The sequence below is a fragment of the Physeter macrocephalus genome, chromosome 14, assembly GCF_002837175.3.
Source record: "Physeter macrocephalus isolate SW-GA chromosome 14, ASM283717v5, whole genome shotgun sequence".
NCBI lineage: Eukaryota > Metazoa > Chordata > Mammalia > Artiodactyla > Physeteridae > Physeter > Physeter macrocephalus.
Window position 1 is genome coordinate 50,947,532 of NC_041227.1, and position 25,653 is coordinate 50,973,184.

The 25,653-nt window shown below is 47.6% G+C and overlaps 1 pseudogene; it reads left to right on the plus strand.

The window, feature by feature from the left end:
- LOC129392707 (uncharacterized) overlaps window positions 1–24,310 on the plus strand; it is a 608,335-nt pseudogene extending 584,025 nt beyond the window's left edge.
- The last annotated feature ends 1,343 nt before the right edge of the window (window positions 24,311–25,653 follow it).

Genomic DNA, 25,653 nt, shown 5'->3' on the forward strand with positions numbered 1-25,653 from the left:
TGTCCCATACAGTATGAGGGACATACTTACATTATTGAAAAACCTTTGGGACTTCCCTGGTGGCGCAGTGGTTAAGAATCCGCCTGCCAGTGCAGGGGACACGGGTTTGAGCCCTGGTCCGGGAAGATCCCACGTGCCGCGGAGCAACTAAGCCTGTGTGCCACAGCTAGTAAGCCTGCTCTCTACAGCCCACGTGCCACAACTACTGAGCCCACGAGCCACAACTACTGAAGCCCACGCACCTAGAGCCCATGCTCCGCAACGAGAAGCCACCACAATGAGAAGCCCATGCGCTGCAAGGAAGAGTAGGCCCCGCTCGCTGCAACTAAAGAAAGTCCCCATGCGTCAACGAAGACCCAGAGCAGCCAAAAATAAATAAATAAACAAATTTATTTTTTAAAAAAGAAAAACTTTTGTTCACTGTTTATCTAAAGTTCAAATATAAGTGGGTGTCCTCTATTTTAGGGGGCAACCCACAGCCTCAGGGACCTGGTTCCCTGCCCACCACCAACCAGGTCTGGTGCAGCCCAGTTGTTATTTCAGCCAGGATCAAGAGCTTCCTTCTACTGACAGACAAAAAGAGGCAGCAATAGATGTGTCTGCTTTAAAATACACCGCTCACCACTCATCCCCTCGGCCGCCTCTGCTCAAAGTCCAGAGTCCCAGGTATGATTTGAAATAAAACACTACTGTGTCTTTTCTCTGGGAAGGGTCACAGCCAGGCCCCACCTTCCTCTTTCTCTATTCCTAAAGGTCAGGTTGGGAGATGGTAAATCTCTTCCCAGAACCATGGACTTTGCATGTCAGGCTCCTGGAGGGAGCTCTTCAGAGAGAAAAGGAAAGGGAGCCACTGAAATCGAGTTCAGACTTGTTAGAGGGAATCGTGTTGAAAAGGCGCCCCAAACGTGTGAACTGCAGCTGTTCCCAGCACCGAGAGAATGGCAATGATTTTCCTGGCGAGATGCAGGAGATCATCATATGAGAAGTAGTTAAGCAATAATTTAACATCGTTGTTCTGCTGTGAGCTGATGTGAGCTGCTTCTGGCAGGAGGGCTTGGGGGGAATTTGTTCTCTCTGTGGGAAATCACAAAGCCCTTCCATTTGATTTTCATTTAAATCCCTGAATGTTTGGTTGTAGGTATTCCTTCATGTATTCATTTCATTCATTCATTCACTTATTAAGCACCTCCTATATGCTAGGCACTGATTAATTTCTCTTCCTAAACGTTTGTTGCAGGTATTCATTCATTTTTCATTCATTATGAATACATATGCAGGTATTTATTCATTAATTTATTAAGCAAATGTTTTCCAAACCAAGCCCATGCCTGGCTCTGTGCTAGGTGCCGGGGAGACTTAGATACAGAAATTAATGAGGCCCATGCTTTTCCTTCAAAGAATTGATTGCCCAGAGGGGAAAGTGGACATCTAAGCAAGTAAAGAAAATACAGAGGGTCAGTCTGATAATAAGAACACGGTGGGATTCCATTTACTGAGCATCTACTATGTACTAGTCACTTTATCCACATTATTATTTATAACACATCATACCCAAGCCATTCCTTGAAGCAAGGTACCATTAACATCCCTATTCTGTGGATGACAAAAGAGAGGTTCTGAGAGGTAGAATACCTTGCAGCAAGCTACGCAGCTATAAGTAACAGAACTAAGATTCAAACCTCAATCAGAGTCCAAGTGTCCACTCTGCCATGTTGCCTCAGGCACAGATGGGAGAGAAAAATGCAACAGGAGCAAACAGAAGCAAGTAGCAAGCTCTGACAGGGGCGTCTGCATTGGGTTCTGGAAGCTGAATTTAAGAGTTTTGCCGTCAGAGAAGATCAGGAGAGCTTTCCTAGGGAGGCGAACATAACATCTTCAAAGAATGAGGTGTTTGGGCACTGAAGGAGGTAAACTAGAGACTTTGGAGGGTGCAATAGGGGAACCCAATTCTGGGCTGCCCAGCTGATCTAGAGTTGGTTTGTTCTGCTGCTGCAAGGGGTTGAGAGTCTGAGGCTCCTCCTAGGACGAGAGCTTAGCAATTCAGAGAGCCAGCCATCACCCACCCAGAAGCCCAAAGTGTACACAAAGGACAGTTACCATCTGTGTGAAAGTTTCATCCACCTTACTCGGAAATCTCAGACTTGGAACCTCCACCCACACATCGGGGCAGAATTGCCAGTAAGCAACGATGTGTACTGCATTTTAAAATCTAGTTGGTGTGGCTGATTATATATGCTGTTCGCAGAGCCCTGGAATAAAGTTTCTCATCCAGCAAGAGTCAAGGCTGGTCTCCAAAGTAATTGGCATTGCATTATTGATAAAGGTGTTGGGCCACACGAGCCCCATGGAATCCATCTTCCTCCCTGACATCGGATTACTCCGCACAGCTCCTCCGTTCACCTTGGGCATGCGTGCAACTCCGGAGGCATAGATTCCTTCACTCATTGGCAACTTCAAAACGTGTGCTGTGTCCAAGGGAAAAAGAAAGGGAGGAAAATGAGCAGTGTGTCAGTTTCGAAATATTTGTCCTGAATTTTTTTTAAAAAGGGGACTTCTGTCCTCTTGTCCTTTCTCTGCCATCTTAGAAATTAGATTAGTCATTATTTAACATTTTGAAGTGGAGTAAAAAAAGGGAGAAGTTTCCAAGGGCACGCTGCGACTTTGGTCTTAACAGAGCCGTCATTGTCAGGAGCTGACACAAAGGCGGCTTGCGTTACACATGGAGATGCTGGTAATTAGACCCGTTCCAAAAAGAAACAGCTCTGTTCCTTATTTGCCATTAAGAACAACCAAGAGTTTATTTGCAGAGAATTGGGTTTAATTCAATTAGCAGGAATTGTGAGGCATTCACAACACAAGGTATATTAGCCTGGCACTTGGTTTGTAATGACACCCAAAAAGCATTTAAGGAAAGAAAAGCTAATTTTCCAAGATACTTCTTCTTTTTTTTTTTTTTTTCCCTTTTCAATAACATGGAGGGTTTAGTCCAAATTTCAGAGGCCTGTATTCCCAAATCCCTTAAGCTTTAATTAAGGATTAACAGAGCAGCAGGATATGGAGAGGGACAGGAAAGCTTTGCCATGGAATCAGTGCCAAGGGGGAGACGGCATAGTTTACAAAGCATTTCCACAACCATTATCTGCTTTGAATATTCATTTCCTTCTCCTTCTGGGCCAATTCCCCAGCCCTGGAAATATTTCTCTCCCAGACTGTCTTGAGTTTCAGATCGCGGCTCGTGTGTCTAAGTCCACGGCCAGCCTGACCATTTGGTTTAGGAGATGCCCACGGGAAACTGGTGATGGTGGATGCAGCTCTGACCTCCACCTTCCTCCAGGTTTATGGCCTTGGGCTGTTGCCGAACTTCTCCAAACTTCAGTTTGTTTTTCTTTTTCACCCCCATCTGTAACTCTGCTATCCAACTCCGTGGCCACTTTCACCTGTGGCTAGTTACATGTAAAGTAATTAAAATTCAACGAAATACCCAGTTCCTCGGTTGCACGAGGCACAGTTCAAGGGTTCAGCAGCCAGTGGCCGGCATTTGCTGTATTGGGCAGCTCAGGTGTAGCGCATTTCCATCTTTGCTGAGCGTTCTTGGGACGCAGTCTATGAAACGGGAGACACCTGTCATCGTTTGAGGGCAGAGTGGGAAGAATTTGGTGAGAAAATGCACAGCAGGCATGTGCTCATGACAAATGCTCACTAATAGCGTCTGTGATGAAGGAGGGGGAACGGGAGAAAGAGAGAAAGGGGGCACCCCCATTCTCAGCTCCTGCTACCTTCCTGTTCTTTCTTTTTGATGTAGACCTTTTTTTTTTTAAGTCTTTATTGAATTTGTTACAATATTGCTTCTGTTTTATGTTTTTTTCGGTGTTTTGGCTGAGAGGCATGTGTGATTTTAGCTCCCCGACCAGGGGTCAAACCCGCACCCCCTGCATTGGAAGGCAAAATCTCTGGACCACCAGGGAAGTCCCAACCTTCCCATTCTTGACACACATGATCAAAAGAATAATGGAGCAAGCGTTATGGAAGGGAGAGAAACTTCTTTTAAGCATATTTGATGTGCTCTCTTATCTGTGTCTCTTATAATTCAACAAATATTTATTTGGTGCTTTTTCACATATTCCTCACAGTAACCTAGTGAGGAAGATTTTTCTGTCCCCCACTGGACAGGTAGGTGGAGCAGTGGAGGCTCAGGCAGGTGACATGGGGCAACCAGGCTGCAGAGCCAGAGGACATCAGAGCCAGACATCCCCCATCCCGATGACCAGCAGGACCCATTTCCTCTCCCACCTCCATCAGCAGAGTTCCAGCTGATTCTTATTGATATAAGGACTGGACACCAGCGCTCCAGGGAGCCAGGAATGTCCTACTTCACAGTCCTTACACGAACTAACTACCTACTTGGTCCCTGAAGGGACTCCAGGGAGGCCCTCTGCCTGCTTCACTGGGGACTAGGAATTTCCTTGAGAGCAGTGGTGGAAAGGGAATGCTTTTGCAAATAGCCCAGCAGCGCACACAAACTGTCTTATTAGCCAATAAATCAATTAGTGCATTAGGGGGGCCCAGGCCACTCAGAGCAGCCCAGTCTGCTGTCCAGACAGTCTGTCTCTATCCCCATAGCCAAGGCCTGCAGATCCCAAGAAGGAGAGACATGACAGTCTCCAGGGCGGCACGTAGACCTGGGAGCCTCTTAGAGCCTGGACCAGGGAATCCCACAATGGCTGTGTGAGGGCCAGGTGATTCTCTGAGAGTCATTAGGCGAATGAAATCGAATTTCGTGATGGGTTCACGGAACTTCGTGGACTGAGAAACGCATGACTCTCAGAAGGAAAGCATATTAGCATCATCTTGGCAGAGAGGCAGCCAGTGGGAGGAGGAGGAAGGGCACTTAATTGGGAACAGGCAAGACCTGGATTCCACTTCCAGCTTTGCAGCTAACTCACGGCACGGCCTCAGGCAAGCCATGTAACCTTCTGGTCCTCAGTTTCTTTATTTGTAAAACAACAACAACAAAAAATTGAACAGATCTAAGAAGAGATGCTGCCTGCCCCGAAGGATTAAAATGCATTTGCAGATGTTACAGGAGAGACATCCATTTACAGGTTATAGGAGCTCCACTGCTGTTTGTAAGGAAAAATGACGTGGACGTTGGTGGACATTTTGGAGTCTTACCGAAGGCGGAGGTTTTGTTCAAGGTATGTCACGGTGCTGCCTGAAAGCTGGTGGAACAACATGGTTATGAGTTGCGTGGTGTTTGTTCATTCATCAGCTTGTCCTTTCTTGGTATTTTCAGTAAAGCTAGTTGGTGCTAGGAGCCTGACTTACCCGCCTTCGCGTCCCATACCAAGCCTTCCAGTTGTGGGGCCCGGGGCCAGCTCTTCTGTCACAGCCTCTCCTTGTCCCATGTCCGATGAACAGAGATGGCAGCCACCTCTTAGGATTGTCATGGGGGTCAAACAAATCAAGACCCATAGGGTTTTTGGTCAGAATAAACTTTCAAACTACATTAGCCGATAGTATCGCCAGCTAAGTGCCTTTGATAGTTGGCACTGGAGTGCACTCTGGGATAAGAGACTAAGTAAGGTGTCACCAGGTCCGTGAGTAGCTCATAGTCTGGTGCAATGGCTGTGACATTTTCTGGGGTCGGAAAGCCTCTTGATAATCAGATAAAAGCAATGGATCTCCTCCCCAGAAACACACACACACACAAATGTGATTCTGGGTCAGGAACCACCAAAAGCCCGTAAACTTGAAGTTTTCAGGTTAAGAGACTGGTCTAGTTTGGGATTGTGGATTAACCGATGTTTTAATCTTGTGCAAGAATCTCTATTGTGGCGATAGGAAAGCGTTGGTTTGCTGTTGGAGTTGGTAGCAAGAGCAGAGAATGCTTCCTGGAGCACCTGATGCTGATTGAGTTAGAAGAAGCAAGAGTTCATTAGAATAAGTTGGGGTGGGCGCAGGGCAGGAGCTCCAGGTTCGAGAGACCACAGTGTGCAAGGCTAGGGGAACAGGAACCTCAGGTAAGAACCCTTGGGTCTCTGGTCTCCTGTCAAGAAGAAGAGGGCAGAGTTCATTGGCGTCTCCCGGGGGTCAGAGATAAAGTAACGTTTAACTGGTATTTCCAAGGTTAGCTTCCTGCATGGAGGAGGTCCCTGACTTTAAGAACATCAGGGTGCCCTGACTTCGGGGGTGACATGGATATGGGGTACGCGGGCCTCTCACTGTTGTGGCCTCCCCCGCCGCGGAGCACAGGCTCCGGACGCGCAGGCTCAGCGGCCATGGCTCACGGGCCCAGCCGCTCCGCGGCATGTGGGATCTTCCCGGACCGGGGCACGAACCCGCGTCCCCTGCATCGGTAGGCAGACTCTCAACCACTGCGCCACTGGGGAAGCCCCAAACAGGAGTCTTGAGGCCACCTGAGTCCCCGTGGGGATCTTGTTGACTTTGGGACAGGTTTGTGCACAGCGTCCCTCACTCAGCCAAGTCATTAGCCTCAATCCTGTCTGCCCGCCACCAACAGCCTTGTCTTTGGTTGAATCCCTAGAAGCAGACCCCGAGGTAAAGCTCTGAATGCAAGTGGCTTATTTGGGGAGTGGTCCCAGGAAGCAGCTGGAGAAGGGAAAGGGGAGAGAGGGTGATGAGGAGGCCAATGTAGGTGCATGAAGGAGCACACTCCTGTGGTCAGAGGAGCCGCCAAGAGAGGCCGACAGGAGCTTCATTAGGAAGACCTCGGCACGGGAATGGCGAGGGGACGTGAGTGAGGTACGAAGGCCCTGGAACTGCCATCGCCACCAGTCCTGCCTGGAAGGCGGGGTGGGGGGCAGGCGCGGCGCGGCTCTGGCCGCCTCAGGAGGTCTCTTCTCCCGTGCGCACCGCCCCCTCCTCACTCTGAGGCTCCGGCTAGTGTGCGCTCCAGTGAGTATTTATTGGCGTCTCCCCGACGCGCAGCTTCCCTGCAGCCCTTGTGTGACCCTAGGCAGAGCCCTCTCCTCCCGTGTCTTTGGTGCCGCACTGTCATTTGTTCCCGAGAAGTAAACACAGAGGCTTTGAGTTCCCCTCAAAGCATTTCCAGCTACTCCCAGTGTAGCCCAGCAGGATCGTTCTCCGAACTCAAATGGAATGTTATATATCGGATTTGTTTGCCTTTGCACATCATCTGCTCACAGATGTTTGTCCTTTGGCTTGTTTCTTTTTCTAATTAATTTTTGATTAAGTTTTGAAACACCTTCTGTCTCCACCAGTTCCCGCCACCCCAGGTAATCCTGTTTACTCTGAGCCCAGGCTGGGAACCTGGGCTCTCAATGGCTCTGCAGTCCCAGTGGCTAAGAGAGGATGGGACTTTCAATTAACTGGTTAAGTTGTCTTATCCCTCTTCTCCAGACAAGAGAGGGTGATGCTTGGACTAAGCATGTGGGATGGAGAAAAGCGAACGAATCTGAGATATCTCTGGAGGGGATGGTTGGAGTGGAGTCGAGGGAAGAGTCAGTGCTGGAAATCACCTGCCAGAAAGAAAATGGTGCGGACATTGTGGTGTGTATTAAGAACACATGGGTCCACATGCACATCCATGTCCTTTGAACCAGTAACTCCATTCTTTGGAGTTATTTAGAGAAAGGAGGGAGAAGAAATGAACAAAAATACCAATTGCTAGTAGCCTGTATACTAAGCACTGTACTGGGTTCTCTAACAAAGTAGCAGCAGTGGCGGCAGCAGAAGAGCAGTAACAGTAATTGTGCATAATCATAGCAGACAACACTCGTTGCCTCTTTACTGTGCACCAAGAACTGTTCTAAATGCTTTATGGGCGCTACCAATTTACTCCTTAAAGAACCCTATATGGTCCCCATTTAACAGATGAGGAAACTGAGGCACAGAGAGGTTGAGAGACTTGCCCCAGCTCACACAGGGATAAAAGGGCAGGAGACTCCAACGCCTGACCTTTCATCTTCTTCAGTTACCACCTCCCATGGACCTTAGACCAGGTGTGAGTTCAGATTTGAGTCACCAGGCAGGAAGACAGCTCAGCCTCGGAGAGAAGGTGAGGAAAATTGAGTTTTCAGAGCCTGGGACAGCAGGTGTGCAGCCCGGCTAGAGAATAACATTGGGTGTGTTGTCCTGCACTAGCCTCCTGGAACCTTCTCCTGCCTGTTGACCGCAGCTTCCCTGTGCAGGGTGCACCCCAGCCACTTCCCTGTTCGCAGGCCTTCTGCATTCCTCCTTTCTGCACCCTTCGCTTGTGGACTTAGCCTCAGAAGTCATCCCAATACTCCTGGACTGTCATGCCAGAATCTATTATGGTAATACTTCTCCTGAAAGTTATCATTATGATTCTGAAGTGTGTTCTGCACCAAGCAAGAGGGAGACCCTTGTCTATCCAGATCAGTGCTATAGATCATTGCTTAACCTGAAACGAGCTGCTTTTCCCTCGCGCAGCGTGGGTGCTCTGCCTTTCACCTCCAAACGCCCACAGACGGCAGAGGTGCTAGCCCAGCATTTTGCCTGCGAACATTTCCCCAAGCTTGACCCTCCCGCCCCAACACGCCCTCCTCAGTTTCCCTCTGTGTGTTTTCCACTCTGCTAGGGGTGTCCTAGAACCTGCCAGCCCTGCCAAAGAAGATGAAATACTCAGGGGTCGCCAGGCAGGACAAGGCAATAAGAAAAGCAAACGGACAGCAGCAGGCCCAGCCGCGCTGAAGCAATTACCAGGTTTCTCCTCCATTTCGAAATTGCAGCGGGGAGAGCAAAGACGGTGGTGGCGGAACATAAATTATGTCATCTCTGTGAGAGCAGAGGTTCTGAGCATTCCTTCATGCTGTCCTTTTCATCTGGGCTCCGTAAATACTGTGTCCTTTTAAAAGGAGTCATTGAACATGTGCATTCAAAGGTGACAGAGAAACCACAAGCGTGGTGTCCTGTGTGTGGGTGTTTTAAAGGAACTCTCCGTTGCTGGGCGGATTGGTGAGTGAAGGAGGCGGGGTGTCTTGCCCAGGTGTTGAGACTTTCTGAAGACTTGGAACATCATGTCTGCAGAGCAGAGACTCTGTACTCAGACCCACCTGAAGTCAAATCGCCCTCTGCCACATATTAGCCGTACCCTTGGGGCTAATTACTTCACATCGGACAAACTGTTTTTAAAATTGGGAATAATAAGAATCTGCATCTAAGTTGCGATGAGGATTGAGATGATGTTTAAAAATACCGAGAACAGAGTTTTGTTTTGTTTTCGCAGCCTACAGGGTAATCCTTAGTAAATGTTAACTTTTTTATTATTATTAATAATATTGCATAAAAAGCTTCCTGACCTTCCAAAATCGCATGAGCGCTTCCCTTCAAACCTTTGTCCGTATTGTCCCAACAACCTAAAATGCCCTCCCTCCTGGCCTGAGTCAAGTTCTCTAGAGGCAGAGCTGAGATGTGATTCTTGTGCAAATAATGAGTATTGAAGGAGTGCTCTGAGGAGGAACCTATCAAGAAGCAATGGGAGACTGGGATTGGCATATATACACATATATATAAAATGGATAACTAATAAGAGCCTGCTGTATAAAAAAAAAATTCTAAAATTCCAAAAAAAAAAAAAAGAAGCAATGGCAGCAGGGTGAGGCACTCAGCAAAGATGTGGTTTGGCTGAAGTCAAGCCTCAGCCTGATCCCACAGGGAGCTCTGGGGTGTGAGTAGCACCACAGAGTTTTAACACCTTGGAGGAAGCGAAATGTATGTTTATACCACTGTATCAGTCGGTCACTGGCTGCAGGCTGCCCCTGAGCGGGGAGGGGTCAGGGCTTCCCCTCTCTGGCATCTTTGGATAAGGTGTGATTCTCCAGAGAAGGTGGCAGCCAACACTCACAGCAGCTGGGGGTTTGATGCACTGGATTGATAAAAGGGATCTGGGTCAAGTACCACCTTTCCCTTCTCAGAGCACTTCTACCCATCCTCCAAGACCTAGCTCTATGCCACCTCCTTCTGAGGACCCTTTCTCTCTTCCTTATGCTCTGTCCTTATTCTCTCTGGATCCAGGAGACTTCACTACGGGCACCTCGGTTATAGCACTTACCACACTGTAATGGAATTATATGTTTATGGATCAGACCTGCCCTAGCAAAGGTAACTGCAGATGTCAGAGTCACCTCTTATGTGGAGAGAGAAGGCAGTGACGAGGTGGTGTGAGCTGACTGGGGACAACTCAGGGAGGGAGTGGGCACCCCAGGGTGAGAGATGGAGCCACAGACTCCCCATTTCAGCCCCAGGTTGGCTTTTGTGTCCTGGAGTTGGGCAGCTCTGATGTCCCAGCCAGGTGTGGGAAGTGTCTGGGAATAGCTGGAGGGATTATAGAAAGTCAAGGGATTGCACAGTTAAATTTCCCAAAGGTGGGTGACAGGAGTAAAACCTGGGGAATATGCTAGACCTCTGGCCTGGGGTGCAGCTGGCCCTGCCCCTTGCTTCCATGGGTTTGGCAGGCAGCATCCCATTTCAGCCTGAGTCAGACCCCAGGCCTGACCAGCTCATTGAATCATTTACCGTCTAGCTGTGCCTGACCGCACAGAGCCTGCCTTGGTGATTTCCCTTGAGGATGACGTCCTTAACTGTAGCAACAAGGTCCTCCCTTTGGGAGATGGTGGTGACGGTTCGAATGAGCCCTCGGAAAAGGGAGACCAGCAGTCTGGGATTAATCCAGCTCAATAGAGAGCAGAGATGCGAAGTCCTGGGGGTCAGGCAGCGGAGAGGCAGGATGGCATTTGGCTGAGGCTGTTGGGTTTCAAATTCAGCTTTGAAGCTGACTGGCTGTGTTACCTAGCATATGCTTTCTTGGCCTTTGTTTCTGTGTCTTTAAAATGGGGATAATAATGGTATGCAATTGAGGGTGATTAGTATTTGATGAGCTTCTACAGGATTTTCTGGCTCTAACACTAGTACCATTTGGGGCCAGATAATTCTTGGTTGTGGGGATCTGTCCTGTGCTTGTAGGGTGTTTAGCAGCATCTCTGGCCTCCACCCACTAGATAACAGTAACCCTCTATCCTCAGTATGACAACCAAAAAAGTCTCCAGACATTGCCACCTGTCCCCTGGGCAGAAATTAGTCTCTGGTTGAGAACCACTGACTTACTACAGGTAAGATCCTTAGCAAAGAGCTTGGCATATTATAAATACCCAAACAACAGACATAGAGAACAGACTTGTGTTTGCCAAGGGGGATGGGAGGCCAGGAAGGGATGGATTGGAAGTTTGGGATTAGGAGATGCAACCTATTATACATAGAATGGATAAATAACAAGGTCCTATTGTATAACACAGGGAACTATATTCAATATCCTGTAATAAACCATAATGGAAAAGGAAAAAAAAAAAACCCAAACATTAGCTATAGGTATCAATATTATTGTTAGTATCATCATCACCAGTAGTAACAGAATGTATTAGTTAGGATAACACCAACCCCTGTTAAAAAGCAACCCCCCAGTTACAGTCCTTTAACACAATAAAGTTTATTTTTTGCTTCCATAGCAGTCCAATGCAGGTGTCCCTGGTGGCCTGCCAGCCCTCCATAGGGTGATTCCAGGATCCAGACTTCTTCCCCTTGCAGCACTCCCCTCCTCTCAGTCCTCAGAGGACCCCAGAAACATTTAGAAATGCCTGGGGAAATATTCAGAAATGTATTCAGAAGTGCTTGGAGAAAGAGAGGCGTACCTGCCTCATAAGCTCCTTGGCCTGGAAGTGACTTACATCACTATCGGTCACATCCCATTGGTGAGAACTAGTCACATGGCACTGTCTAGATGCATGGGAGCCTGGGAAATGTAGTCCCCGGCTGGGCAGCCATTTCCTAGTGGTAACTTCATGTGAGGCAAGAGGGAGCATGAATCTTTGGAGGGTGGTTAGTCACTTCTACCATTTATGAGCAGGAGGGTCTAGTGGTCCTGGAACTCTCCTGCCTGCCTCTATGTGGTCCTCTTATGTTGCCTTCTGGTCCTCATGACCACATTCTACTGCTCCTGGGTTCAACAAAAGGGAATCTGTTGGAATGGGGCTCTCAGAATCTGTAGGAAGGTGGGAGAACCAGCTTGGAAAGAGGCCAGAGGTAAACTGGCCCTGCAGGTCTGGGAAGCCGGAATATCCTCCTAGCAGACGCCATCCTGGCAGAACCCCACCATCCATGGGATAAAAGCACGCCAGCCATTTGTTTTTGCCCTCATGTCACTGACTCAAGGGATTGAGATCTCAGGAGAGAGGGGCCAGTGCTTTGTTATGTGTACCCCCTGCTGACCTGGGGATATTGAGAAGAGGCATCTGGTCCAGTGGTCCTCAACCCTGTCTGCTCATCACTGTCACCTGGATAGCTTCAGTGAGTACCAATGTCCAGTCCCCTCCCCATATCAATGAACTTAGAATGCCCAGGGCTGCATCCTGGACAGTTGCCTTTTGTCAAACTCCCTGTGACCCTAAAGTGTAGCCAACGTTAAGAATCACTGGCTCTGCCCTTTCAATGTCTGAAGTGGGAGAAGGGCCACTTCATTTCCTCACTGAGACTATGCAGGGTGGGGGAGAGGCAATTTCTTGGAATAGAGATTGAGATGTTTTTAAGAAAAGGGATGAGCTGCTGGGCAACCCCCAATGATAAATGTCCCCCCCACCCCCCATTATAAATTGTGCTCTGCACCCCTCTCCCCAGCATGAGGACACCCCAGGTCAGGGTGTGTTCCCCAACCTCCACCCTGTTCTTGTCCAGGCATTACGCCCTGTTACCTCTCCCAGCAGGATACACATTTTCAAAGAGGACACATAGAAACAAGGGTTATGGCAGCTTTCTAACCTAAAGGAAAGCATCTCCAGTTATGGAATTCCAGGCACTGGAAGAAATGAGATGGCGGGGGTTGCTGGGGCATCCAGGAATGTTTCCATAGCAATTTACATCTTACCACAAGGGCTTTGGAAGGAAGGGCTGTGACCGCTAGGGCACCACCGGGGCTGCTCTCCATCTGGGACTGAAATGAAGGAGGGAAGGGAAGGGGGTTTGGAGTCAGGCCAACCTGAGCTTACATTCCCACGCTGACTCTTAACTGCTCTATTGCCTGGAAATTTTCCTAACTTATTCCGACTCTTAGTTCCCACAACATTGATAAGATGGTGATAATAGCTCCTACCCGGCAGGCTTTGAGGATTGAATGAGGGAATGTAACCAAAGTCCCAGCTCAGTGCCTTACTCATGAAGTACACAAAACTCATCATGTTAGGTTTCTTGTCTCTCTGTTTTGTGCTATTTGGAGTCACACAGCCCAGCTTTGCTCTAGAATCACCAATCTCTGGGGAATATATAGTTAGGAAAACTGGTAGAATATTTGAAAAAAACTGGCAGGAACTAGATGGTGTCTAAAGAATAACTTTCTGTACACTTGTTTAGTGGTGAAAACTTGGAAAATACAGAAAAGAGAAAGAAGAAAATGAAATATCCAGTTTTACCTCCCAAAGAAAAACACTGTAAATATATATTTTTTGGTCATTTCCTTCCCATGTTTCTTCTATTCATGTTTTAACGTAACTGAGATCATGTAGTACAATATTTATGTCATTTATGTTCTAGGTTTGTTTTTCTTCATATATGAGCATTTTCCCAAGTTATTTCAAACTTTGCTGGACCATCACTTTTGTAGTCATATAGTGGTTCCTGAAAAGGGGATGATTCAGCTCCCTGACGCAATCCCCAATTGTTGAACAGCTAGGTTGTTTCCAATTGTTTTTTCCATTACAAAAATGTTACAAAACATTATTTTGTGCCACAAACTTTTGATGTATTTCCAATTCGTCCTTAGGAATGATTCCCAGGAGCAGAGTTACTGGGTCAAAGAGAAGGAGGGTTTTTTAAAGATCTTTAACTGCACTTCCAGATTGCTGAGCTAAATTTGAAAACAGAACCATCTTAGGAGCCTTTTTAAAACTTGCAGCCTGGCCTCAAAAAAGCAACGAGGAGCTCTTTGGAAGGAGACGTGAATGGCGGAAACTTTTCCCAAAGATTCCAGGATGCAGGGTGGGGTGGGGACAGGGCACAGGGAGCCTCAGCGCTCCCTCCTCACGCCCACCCAGCCTCCTGTCCGCCTCCTAATTAAGCTTCAGATAATGCTTACAATCTCTCAGTGTTTGCCAGCACGCGTCAGGGTGACTGATGGGCCCATCACAGCTCAGACACCCATCAACCCAGTGCTGGAACTACTTTAACCTTCCTTATACACCAACTTCAAGGGCAAACCAAGGACAGGGATTGGTCGGCCCCTCCCTCCCCGCTCAGTCTCCCTGCTGCAACTCTTTCTACCCTGCATCCTCTTGCTCCTCTCAAAATTATCTACAAGATGGACCTAAGGTAGTTGTTCAACACCACAAGTAAAACTATTCTTAGGTTACAAGCTGCCAGCATTTTGAAGCAAGTGCATGTAAATATTTCATTTCTGACAGTGAGCATTATTAAGTGAAAACTTGTGCATTTTCTAGAAGAATTTTAAGAGCCGTTTATTCATTGGACATTCTGGAGCCTACGGAATTTGGCTTGGGGAGGGAGGGGGTGTTGAATATCATCTGTGAATGGGCTCTTTCCTTTTTTACACTCACATTTAAAAATCTGGGCTGAGTTCCGGCAGCTCCGCTGCTGGAACCAAGTCCTGGGCTAGAGTAGAGGAGAGAGATGGTGAGGAGAGGGGAAGCTGCCTGCTTTCAGAAATACCCCTTTAGGGGGTCTGTTCACAGCCTGCTCCATTAAATGCAGTGGAGCTCAAAATCTCAGTGTTTCGACTGCTGCTACTATAACAGTTACGACACCAAACTAACCGAAACTGCAGTTATTCATTCTCAATCTCCAACTCTAGGCCAGGCATTCCCATTGAATCTATGCTAAAAAGGCAGCGAGATAGATTTTTGTATCTGTTTTCCAAATGGGGAAACTGAGGCTCAGAGAGGTGAGGTAGCTCTCTCTTGGTCGTGCGCACAGCTTGTAAATGGTAGCACAAGGATTTATAAAGCCCAGGTACTTCTGAGTCCAGAGCAGTCCGTGTACATTTTACCATCTGGAAATCAAGTTGAGTGCTCTGAGAATCATCACTTGACAGGAAATCAAGACTATTGCACGTGGGGGCTTCCCTGGTGGCACAGTGGTTAAGAATCTACCTGCCAATGTAGGGGACACGAGTTCGATCCCTGGTCCAGGAAGATCCCACATGCCACGGAGCAACCAAGCCTGTGCGCCACAACTACTGAGCCTGTGAGCCACAACTACTAAAGCCCACGCACCTAGAGCCCTTGCTCCACAAGAGAAGCCACCGCGGTGAGAAGCCCACGCACCGCAACGAAGAGTAGCCCCCCCTCACCGCAACTAGGGAAAGCCGCTCACAGCAACAAAGAACCAAAAGCAGCCAAAAGTAAATAAATAAATAAATGTATATATATATAAAAAAGACTATTGCATGTGGAAATGCACAAAGAACAGCACACATGCTTGTGAGATAAAACAGCTTGCTGTGTGCCAGGGACCGTGTCAAGCACCTTAACCATAGATTTTTTGCTTAATTCTTAGAACAATCTTGTAAAAACATATTTTCTCTTTTGTAAGTATGAAATTACAGGCTTAGAGAGGATAAGTACCTTTTGTTGTGATCATCTATTGCTGTTATCAAAGTACCCTGAAACTTAATGGCTCAAAACAGCAACCATTCATTATAGCTCAAGATTTTGTGGGTCAGGAATCTGGGCAGGGTGTGCCAGGCATGGTTTGACTGAGGTTTCTTGGTGGTGTTCCGCCGTCAGATGCACTTCCTGGAGGGTCCGAGGTAGCTGGCACATGGGCCAGGGAGGCTGGAGGTTTGGGCTCAGCTGGTACCGTCGGTCAAAATGCCTCAAAGTGGCTGCTCCAGCAGGGCGGTCTCAGGGTAGTCAGACCTCTGATGCGCAGCTGAGGGCACCCAGAGAGGCCCCCCCAGACAGCAGTGGAAGTGTCCAGTCTTTTAAGGTTGCACAAGAACTGGCACAGCATCCCTTCTGCCGTAATCCCCTGGTCAGGGTAGTTTTCGAGCCTGCCCAGATTCAAGGGTTGGGAACATAGACCCCACCTCTTTTTTTTTTTTTTTTTTTTTTTTGCGGTACGTGGGCCTCTCACTGTTGTGGCCTCTCCCGTTGCAGAGCACAGGCTCCGGACGCGCAGGCTCAGCGGCCATGGCTCACGGGCCTAGCCGCTCCGCGGCATGTGGGATCTTCCCGGACCGGGACACGAACCCATGTCCCCTGCATTGGCAGGCAGACTCAACCACTGCGCCACCAGGGGAGCCCGACCCACCTCTTGATGGGAGAAGCACCAAAGAACATGTGGCTGATTTCAGTCACCACACATGTGCAGGATGACATACCTAGAGAGAGGGAGGAGAGGTTTGCAAGACTCAACTCCACAACTTGCTTAGAGTCCCTAGCGTCGTCCAGGGAGTGAAACATGGCAGGTAGATGCTGGTCATGCTGGTGTTTACTATTCATGACACAGCACAGAATCCACACCACCGTGGGGAAGGGTTTCCCTATGCACAGTAGAGAGAGAAATCAACTCTTTCAGGTCAGGGAAGTGACCTTCTCAAAGCCCGCCCAGACGTGGAGTGGCAGGAACCCCATTTGTCTTATTCCACACGCTACATGCTGCTTCACCACCCTTTGATGATAGCACTTTAAGGTGTTCTGTTTACACCAGTGAAAACAACCCAGAGATTCAATCCGTTCAAGGAAAGAGTTGACCCAATTTGGTGACACATTCACAACCCTTTGCAGGATGCTTTTGTCAAGGTGACTAAGACATTTCCCGTTTTCCCAGGATAGATCGTTAGGACCCCAAGTGAAGGCAGAGGAATGCTGAGTGTCTCTTACACTTGAAAGAGGGTCGGACACAATGGGTTCAGCCATCTCCTCAGATCTCCTTGAGAGGGGACAAGCCACCTCTGCTGTTATCAGTACTGACTAGATAAATAAGCAGAAGATCAGAGAGGATTCAGGGGAGAGAGGAGTTACCAGTGTCAACCTGAAGTCAAGTTGAGCTCCAAAGGGATCTCTTGTAGACACTGGGATGCTAGCAAGAAGAGGACTCAGTCTGCTGGTATAGCTTCTTATCACCCCTTTCTGCTAATTAGAGCAGGAGGAGAAGAAAACAGGAGAGAGAGGGCATGGAGGAAGGGACAGCTTTAATCTCTGCTCTTGCAAAAGGACTTGTTAGTTTCCTGTGGGTCCAGAGGATACCACAGAAGATCTGGGTTTGAGCCATGTGGCTGGTGTCCCCCAGAGGACCAGCTGCAAGGTGAGGGGACCTCAGTGACAGGAGACTGTTAGCTGCCAGAATTCCATCACTCGGAGAAGTTGGGGGAGGTCAGTTGGAGGTGAGTTTTCTATTAGGGAACCGTGTAGAGGGATCTCCGGCAAGGCAGTGCTGCAGTGAGGAGGTGTGGCCAGGCCTGCTAGCTCTGCTCTCCAAAACTATCTTCTCCTCTCTGATATACAGCTTGACTACATGTCCAAACCCCTTGCCATTGTGTGTGGCCCTGTGACTGAGCTCTGGCCAACAGGATGTGAACTGAAACGATGCAGGACACTCCTGGGTCTGGTCCATAAAGACCACGCACTCGTGTTCCTCCATGTATTCTCCCTCTTCTGGCTTTCTGGTCACGGTGACCTGAAGCCACATATTAAAGATGGCAGGGCCTTTTCCAGCCTGGGTCCCTGAATGATTGTGTGGAGGAGAGCTGGCCTCTAACGTGTTCTCTCACCTAGAACTGCTATGTGAGCAAGAGATGACTATCCATGTGCCAAGCCATTATTTATTTGGTTCTATTTGTTACCGTAGCTTTGGTGTCCCTGACAATTACAGGAGGCCTGCACCCACAGGGCTGCCCCTAATCTACCTGTGCCCCGCAAAGGTGCCAGCATTTGGACCTCTGTACAGAAGGCACCTATGACCGTGGAATTGCCTGATAATCAGCATTGATAGCAGATGATTTCGTTTGTTGCATGCTCCAGTGGAGAGGAATGTGCCCTTTCTCTCTAATCTGTCTGCTCAGACCCAATGACAGAGCTGTTAAAACCAGAAAACCGAAGGGAGAAGAGGGCAAGAAGGAGAAGACCATTCATTCTCCCCAATTAATCCCTCTGGTCAAAGCCTGGCCAGCACAGTTGGGGGGGCACTGGAGGAGATGAACATTAAATTGGACATGAGATGGAAGTTTTGTACTGAGCTAGACTGGGCTTCTCATGCCTGAGGGTGACTGGGAAGCTCTGGGTTTCCCTGAGATGTCCTTACAGAACTGAAGAAGGGACTAGATTGAGGGATAATTGGTGGAAAAAGAGAACCTTCACATTGGTGTTGTTCTAGGTGAGAACTTTCCATAAAATAGTTCCATCAAAGCCAAGGACATCTGGCAGCCTGGCAAAGCTTAGTAGATGACAGGGCACAGGGATACATTTTTATCTGAGTGACAGTGAGTAGAAGAAACCACCAAACTGCTGGCGCAGGAATAATATCCTCACTGGCCTAGAAGGCCTGTTTAGGTGACACTTGACTTCACAGATAAAGGGTTCACCGTTTGGTGTGAACGGTGGTGTCATTTGCTGATGGGAGACAGATCTGAAGGCCCAGCAGGGTAGTGTTTGAGGAGGGACGTGATGATTCTATCTTCCTACCTGGGAGGCCAGTGTGGCATGTTCAGCACAGCCATGGGGACCTCATGGTGATTCCTGCAGGAAGGACGGGGATGAGAGAGGGAGCAGGAGGCAGACAATGTAGGTCATTCAGTGAGACTGGGATGGGTTAGAGTCTAGACAGGGAAAAGCGCACAATCACTGAGTCCCTGGATTTGTGCGTGGGAGTACTGCAGAGCAAAGCCTCCAATCACAGAGACCTGGGTTCCGTTTCTTGCTCTACCACTTGCCAGAGAAGTAATTTAACCTCATTGATCCTTATCTGGATCCATTTAAAGTGAACTCTATCAGTTGAATGGGCTAATAAATTCTTTTGTGTTCTTAAGCTTTTTTGAGTGGTTTCTGTCCCACGCAACCAAAAGGGACCTGTCTCCCACTACCACTGCAGAAGTGGTAGAGTGGTACCCAACACATTCAGCACAGATGATTGAATAGTATGGAGCATCAGAACCCCGGATGGTGATGGGCGTCTCAGATACAGGTGCAGAGGAAGACCAGGTGGGTGTTCCTGAGCCATGATCACCCATCTATCCATTAACTCCGTTCTCATATCTATTAATGTGTGGGAAGTCCCAGGAAGGATCCATATCTCCATGGGCAAAATCCCTGCATGGTTTTTGAGGGCAGTTTTGGAGTATGACCTGGGTTCAAACTCTGCCTCTGACAGTCCCCACTGTAGGAAAGGAACTTAGCTTCCCAACCCGTGTTTCCCTGTCTGAAAAAAATGGCATGAGAACCAGCTCCTAGGGTTGAGGAGAGGATTGAAAGAATCACATACATCAAGTTCCTGACACAAGCAAGGAGGAAACCCTTAATGTCGGCCTTTGCAATTTCAAACACAGGTAGAGAAAGTGAAGGAGAGGAAGGAAAATGATTAAAGGAATGGGAAATCGCTGGAACAAAGCTCTAAGGCGTGTCCTGCCGGGAGTTTCCTGCATCCCTTCTGTGCCCTGTGCTGGTCCACAGAATGGCCCACCTCAAACATGGCTCTAATCATATCAGCCCCCACGCTGGGAACCCTCTGATGGTGGCTGCTGCTGACAACATAAAAGCCAAACGCCTCAGTCTGGCACCCGCAGCCCTTAAAGAACCCTCACTCCTTCCCCAGCTGGCCTCCACAGTTCTCTATCTGCTGAACATGCCACAGTGGATGACAGACAGGCCCTGAGGTCTGTGGGTGCCATGTTTCTTAATAACCCTGAGCTACTTGTGTTGGAAGTGAATCTAACATAATTATGACTATAAAATCAACACTGAATGCAGTATATAGAGGATTCTAGTAAATGTCAACATTTGCTTTTCATAGATTTATCTAATACATAGAATTTTAAATCATAAATGAACTGTGGTTTATCTCCAGTTGGCCACAAGCCCCACCACTCCCTATTGCATCACCATATGACCCACCTTCTACTCTGTGTCATCAGATATATGAATGGGTGAGAGAGCTGTTTTTATTCCTCTCTTCAGTGAGACAAGCCAGCATTTCTATAAAGTCTCTTATTAACCTTGAGGAACTGTAAAGCTTTAGTTTTATCATATTTTAAATTTATGTTTAACTAGACAAATAATACATGGATGCATTCTCAATGAAAACATTTCAAACAATTCAGAAAAAGAGAATGTTCCCCATGACTTTCCTCAAACCATCAGGTCCCAGTCACGTTCCAAATTCCTCCTCAGAGGTAAAACTTTTGTTGGTTCGATTTGTATCCTCCCAGAGGATACAAAAAAAAAATTTTTTTTAATTTTTGGCTGCATTGGATCTTCGTTGCTGCACATGGGCTTTCTCTAGTTGTGGTGAGCAGGGGCTACTCTTCATATGGCACGTGGCTTCTCATGGTGGTGGCTTCTGTTGTGGAGCATGGGCTCTAGGCACATGGGCTTCAGTAGTTGTGGCATGTGGGCTTAGTAGTTGTGGCTCGTGGGCTCTAAAGCACAGGCTCAGTAGTTGTGGCACGTGGGCTTAGTTGCTCCGTGGCATGTGGGATCTTCCTGGACCAGGGATTGAACCCATGTCCCCTGCACTGGCAGGTGGATTCTTAACCACCGCACCACCAGGAAAGTCCTCCTCCCAGACATTTTTTAGACGTACATCTGTGTGTGTGTGGTGGGGGAGTAAGTGTGGAAGGAGGAATGTTACCAATACAAACTTGGGTCCGCTTGCCCACGTGCAGTCAGGCTAATCTACTGACACCAGGTTGTGGTGAAGGAAAGTGCAGCGGTTATTGCAGGCGCCAAGCAAGGAGTCCAGGGAAGCTAGTGCTCAAAAGACCCAAACTCCCTCTTGGGTTTCAGGGAGACATTTTTAAAGGCCAGGTGATGAAGGGGAGTCACAGGGTATGTGATCAACTCCTGCACAATTCTCTGATTGGTTGATGGTGAAGTAACAGTGTGGTGTCATAGGGGTTATCATTATCAATCCTCAGGCTCCAGTAGGTCTGGGGGCTACGTGCTCACGGTCATTAACTAGTTAACTTCTTCCATTTGGTGGGGGTTTTAGCATCTGTAAAACAGCTAAGGAGTGGGCATCAGATACTGTTATCTAGGTACTTCAGAGAGGGGCTAAAGCAGAGGATATGGGAGAGAGTTCTGTCCCGGGAAGGCCCCATGGGTCCTGCCCGGTCACAGGAATGTATAATATATACATACTTCAGTTATTTTTTTAGAATAGTGGTATCATCATATGTGGGCTGTTCTCCAACTTTTCTTGTCCATTAACAGTATGTAGGGACTTCCTTAGCAGCACAGTGGTTAAGAATCCTCCCGCCATTGCAGGGGATACAAGTTCAAACCCTGCTCTGGAGGATCCCACATGCCACAGAGCAACTAAGCCCGTGCGCCACAACTACTGAGCTCATGTGCCACAACTACTGAAGCGCTTACGCCTAGAGCCCATGCTCCACGACAAAGAGAAGCCACCTCAATGAGGAGCCCGCACACCGCAACGAAGAGTAGCCCCCGCTCTCCACAACTGGAGGAAGCCTGTGTGCAGCAATGAAGACCCAATGCAGCCATAAATAAATAAGTAAATAAATGTCATGCTTTAAAAAAAACAACAACAGTATGTACTGTTGAGTTTTTCATGTCAAAACGTTAGGATTCACCCCATTTATTCTAGCAGCAGCATAATATTATATAATATGGCTGGATCATAGTTGATTTGGCTTAGAGGATGGTAAACTGGCAGCCTAGCAGCCACATCCAGATTACATGTGTGTTGTGTTTGGCTGGAACCATATTTTGCCCTTACAAATTGAATGCAGCTGGCTTTAAAGTAGGCATCTCGCATTTCCCCACAGACCTCACCACTCCCTATTGTCTAGCAGGTAGTTCACTTTATATACTTTTATTACTTGCTTGGCCCCTGGAGACATTGGAGTGTTCAAAACCTGTATTGTAGCCATTCTTTTATCTGTGGACACTTAAATGTTTTAGAAATGTCTTTTTATCCTGAACAATGCTTCAGTAATCAGCCATGTCTATGCGTCTTTATGTTGGTGTGTGTTTATCTAAGGTAGATGCAAGAAGCGGGCTTGCCTAATAGGGAGGAATGAAAGGGGCATTTTGTGACCCCAAATGCACAAGTTGGGAGACACAGACAAAGATTCTGAAGTGGAGGAAATTAGAGAGGGCAGCTGAGAATGGTGTCGCCCATGTGCTGCTGGAGACCTGTAGCTGTTGAATAGCATGCTTCTCCCTCACAAATTCCTACTGGTTTACAGCAGGGAAATGCTGGTGTACACACACACACACACACACACACACACACACACGAGGTTATATAGCAAGGGATCTTCTGCACTTGTGCTTTATGGATGTGGTCACTTGTTTTGGAATCAGCTGCTCTCCCAGCCCCAGCCCTGAAAGGACAGAGGGAAGGGAGGGGAGGGGAGGACCTGGGCTCTGACATTCATCACACCTTGGAAGTTTCTCCAGGGCTGGCCCTGGGATATGCCTTGCTAAGCCACAGGCCACAGCTAATGCATCCTCTTGGCTGAGGTCAGTCTGAAGCCTCCCGTTTAGGAGGCTAATGACGCGTGAAAGCTGCCCAGTGGGCAGCAGGCACTGCCTGAGCTACTTCTGGGGCTGATGGCTTCAGTGAGGGCTGGTCTAATACCTTGGGGGTGAGCATGGGAGAGGGAGTGCTGGGAGCTGGGCCAGTGTGAGCTACAGGGGCTGTTCATCTAACTCAGGAACCCATGCATTCTTAAGCCCTTAGTTGGATTCACAGCTGTGAGCTGGTATCTGCTTGTCTTAGTAAGCTTGGTTACCATAACAAAACACTATAGACTGGGTGGATTAAACAACAGGAGTTTGTTTCTCACAGTCTGGAGGCTGGAAGTCCACCATCAAGGAGCCAGTAGGGTTGGTGCCTGGTGAGAGCCTTCTCCTTGGGTTTCAGGTGGCTGTCTTCTTGCTGTGTCCTCATATGGCCTTTCCTTCATGAGAGCAGGTGGAGAGAGAGAGAGACAGGAAGCAAACTTGTTGGTGTCTCATAAGGGCACTAATCCTGTCCAGGGGGCCCTACTCTCATGACCTTATCTAAACCTAATTACCTCCCAAAGGCGCACCTCCTAACACCATCACAATGGAGGTTAGAGCTTCATGAATTTGTGGTGGGGATGGACACAGTTCAGTTCAGAGCCAACTGGTAGGAAAATATGGCTGAGGATGGCTGGTCAACCTCAGGTATAAGTAGAAAGTTGCAGGGTGGAGAGTTCCTGGAGTTAGCAGGGAAAAAAAACACCTTATCTGCCCCTAGATAGGAGATCTCTTCTAGGCATATATGAACATCATGGGTGGAATCTTTATTCCTTTTTTCCAAAATCAAATCCTTTAATACAGAATGGGCTGTGTGTGGGTAGGAGCCTGAAAGTCTATATGACTTTATCTTGTGTTTAAATCTAACTTCCTCTACTGAATAAATTTCTGAGCTTGAAAAAATTACTTAACTACTCTTCCAAGCCCAATATATTCTCATCTATGAAATGGGATAATGAAAGTTGTTCTGGGGATGACATAGAGAGCTTGGCACAATGCCTGGCACCACTCTTTAGTTCACAATATTTTGAGGCATTTTGGAAACAGAAGGCTGTGGTTGCTGTCGTTTGAAGTTTTACCTCCTTAGAACACTGACTCGAAACTTTAAGGGGAAGAAAAAAACCCTCAATGTCTTCAATGGCTTTGCTTTTTCGGTGTTCATTTAATCATTATCAGTGCATGGGCATTGCACACAGCCCTCCCCTTTTTTCTTCCTGGCAAGATTGTTACAATGTGTTGAAAATATTAATTATCCTCTTCACCTTATACACAGGACTGGAAAAACAAATCTTGCTCCTGTGCTTGCTAGAAGAAAGAGTGCCTCTGTGTGTGTGTGTGTGTGTGTGTGTGTGTGTGTGTGTATGTGTCGCACCCATTGTCCCCTTGGGTCATAACAAATTATTGATGCCAATTCCCTTAAAAAGACAATTAATCCAATTACCTTCTTGTTGAATCAATACTAATGTATTTTTTTTTTCTTTAACTTGCAGGTTTCGGCAAGCCTGGCTGCCAGCAAATCTGAGGTAGGAAACGTGGCTTTGCTGTCCCTTCGGAGGACATTTTGAAATGGTTTTCTTTTGCGATGGAATGAAGAGGGTATTCTGGTTGCAGCTGTGCTCTGCACAATCTGCTGGTGGTTTTTCTGGTGTGTTGTCAGTTGTGTGGTTTCCACGGCGTTAGGTTTGGGGCTGACTGGGTCACCCCTGGTACTCTTTATGGAGTGTGTGCTGAGTAGCCTGGTAAAGACGGCTGATGGTTTCAAATTTGGATCTCCTCTTGCTTCTGTCTTGGTGACTCCAGAGCCTGTATATACACATTATGATTCTAGCTCCATTCAGACCAGCCCTTGCTTTGGCAGTGAGACCTTCATCTGTCTCTCTGGTGGTTTCCATTCCCTCCCTCTTTTTCCTCTCCCTGTTCTTCCTCTGGGGCATTAAGGGAACTGTGGCTGATGCTGACAACAGGTAAAGAATTTAAAAAGATGTTGGTCAGAGGTCACCAGCAAAGTGACCATCCATGGGGAATTGTACGTGGCATCACTTAATGGGTATCCAAAATATATCCAGGGCCATGGAGCCGTTGTTCTCCTCCTTCTAAGTTACTAGATGTGTAGAGCAAAGAGCATCTACCGGGGCCTCAGCAACCCTGGGTTCTGTGTGACATCGTGCATCACTTTAACTGCTGAGACTCACTTTTCTCATGCACTCAGTGAGGATAATTCAGCTCGTTTTGACCCATCGCATGGTTGTTGGAGGGTAATATGGAAGAAGGAGTGCAGAGGCGGATTCTGACAGTATTCTACAAAATGTAAGGGGAGATCATTGCAAGAGTGGAAACTCCAGTTCAAATGTCTACAGTCTTGTATAGGATAACTTGGTGTGCAAAAGTTTTCTAGGAAAACTTAATGGTGTAAATGTTAGTTTAGATGCCTAGGGAGGTAGATCAGTGGGAGGGGAGGAGGGTCAGGAAGCAGAAAGATGGGGTGGGGTCAGAAGCCACTAGTGTCACCTGCTTCCCAATTATCTTGTGACCAGTTACTTAAGCCAGTCATGTACCTTCTCAAAGCTCCTTTCTTCATCTTCAGAGTGAGAACAGCAATACACATCACACGAGGTTGTTGAGAGCATTAAAAGGGCAATGTCAGTGTTTACTTTTTTGATTTACTCCACACAGAAGACCAGTTTCCATGTATCCAGTACCTAATATATACCATTCACTATGTAAAGATTTCACATTCATCATCGTATGAAATCTTCACAAAAATCTTGGGATGTACAAGCTATTATAATCCCCATTTCACAGAAGAATAAACTGAGGCTTGGAAAGGCTCAGTGACTTTCCTAGAACCATTCAGCTAATGAGTGATAGAGCTGGGATTTGTAATCATGTCTGGCAGGGCTGGCTCTTA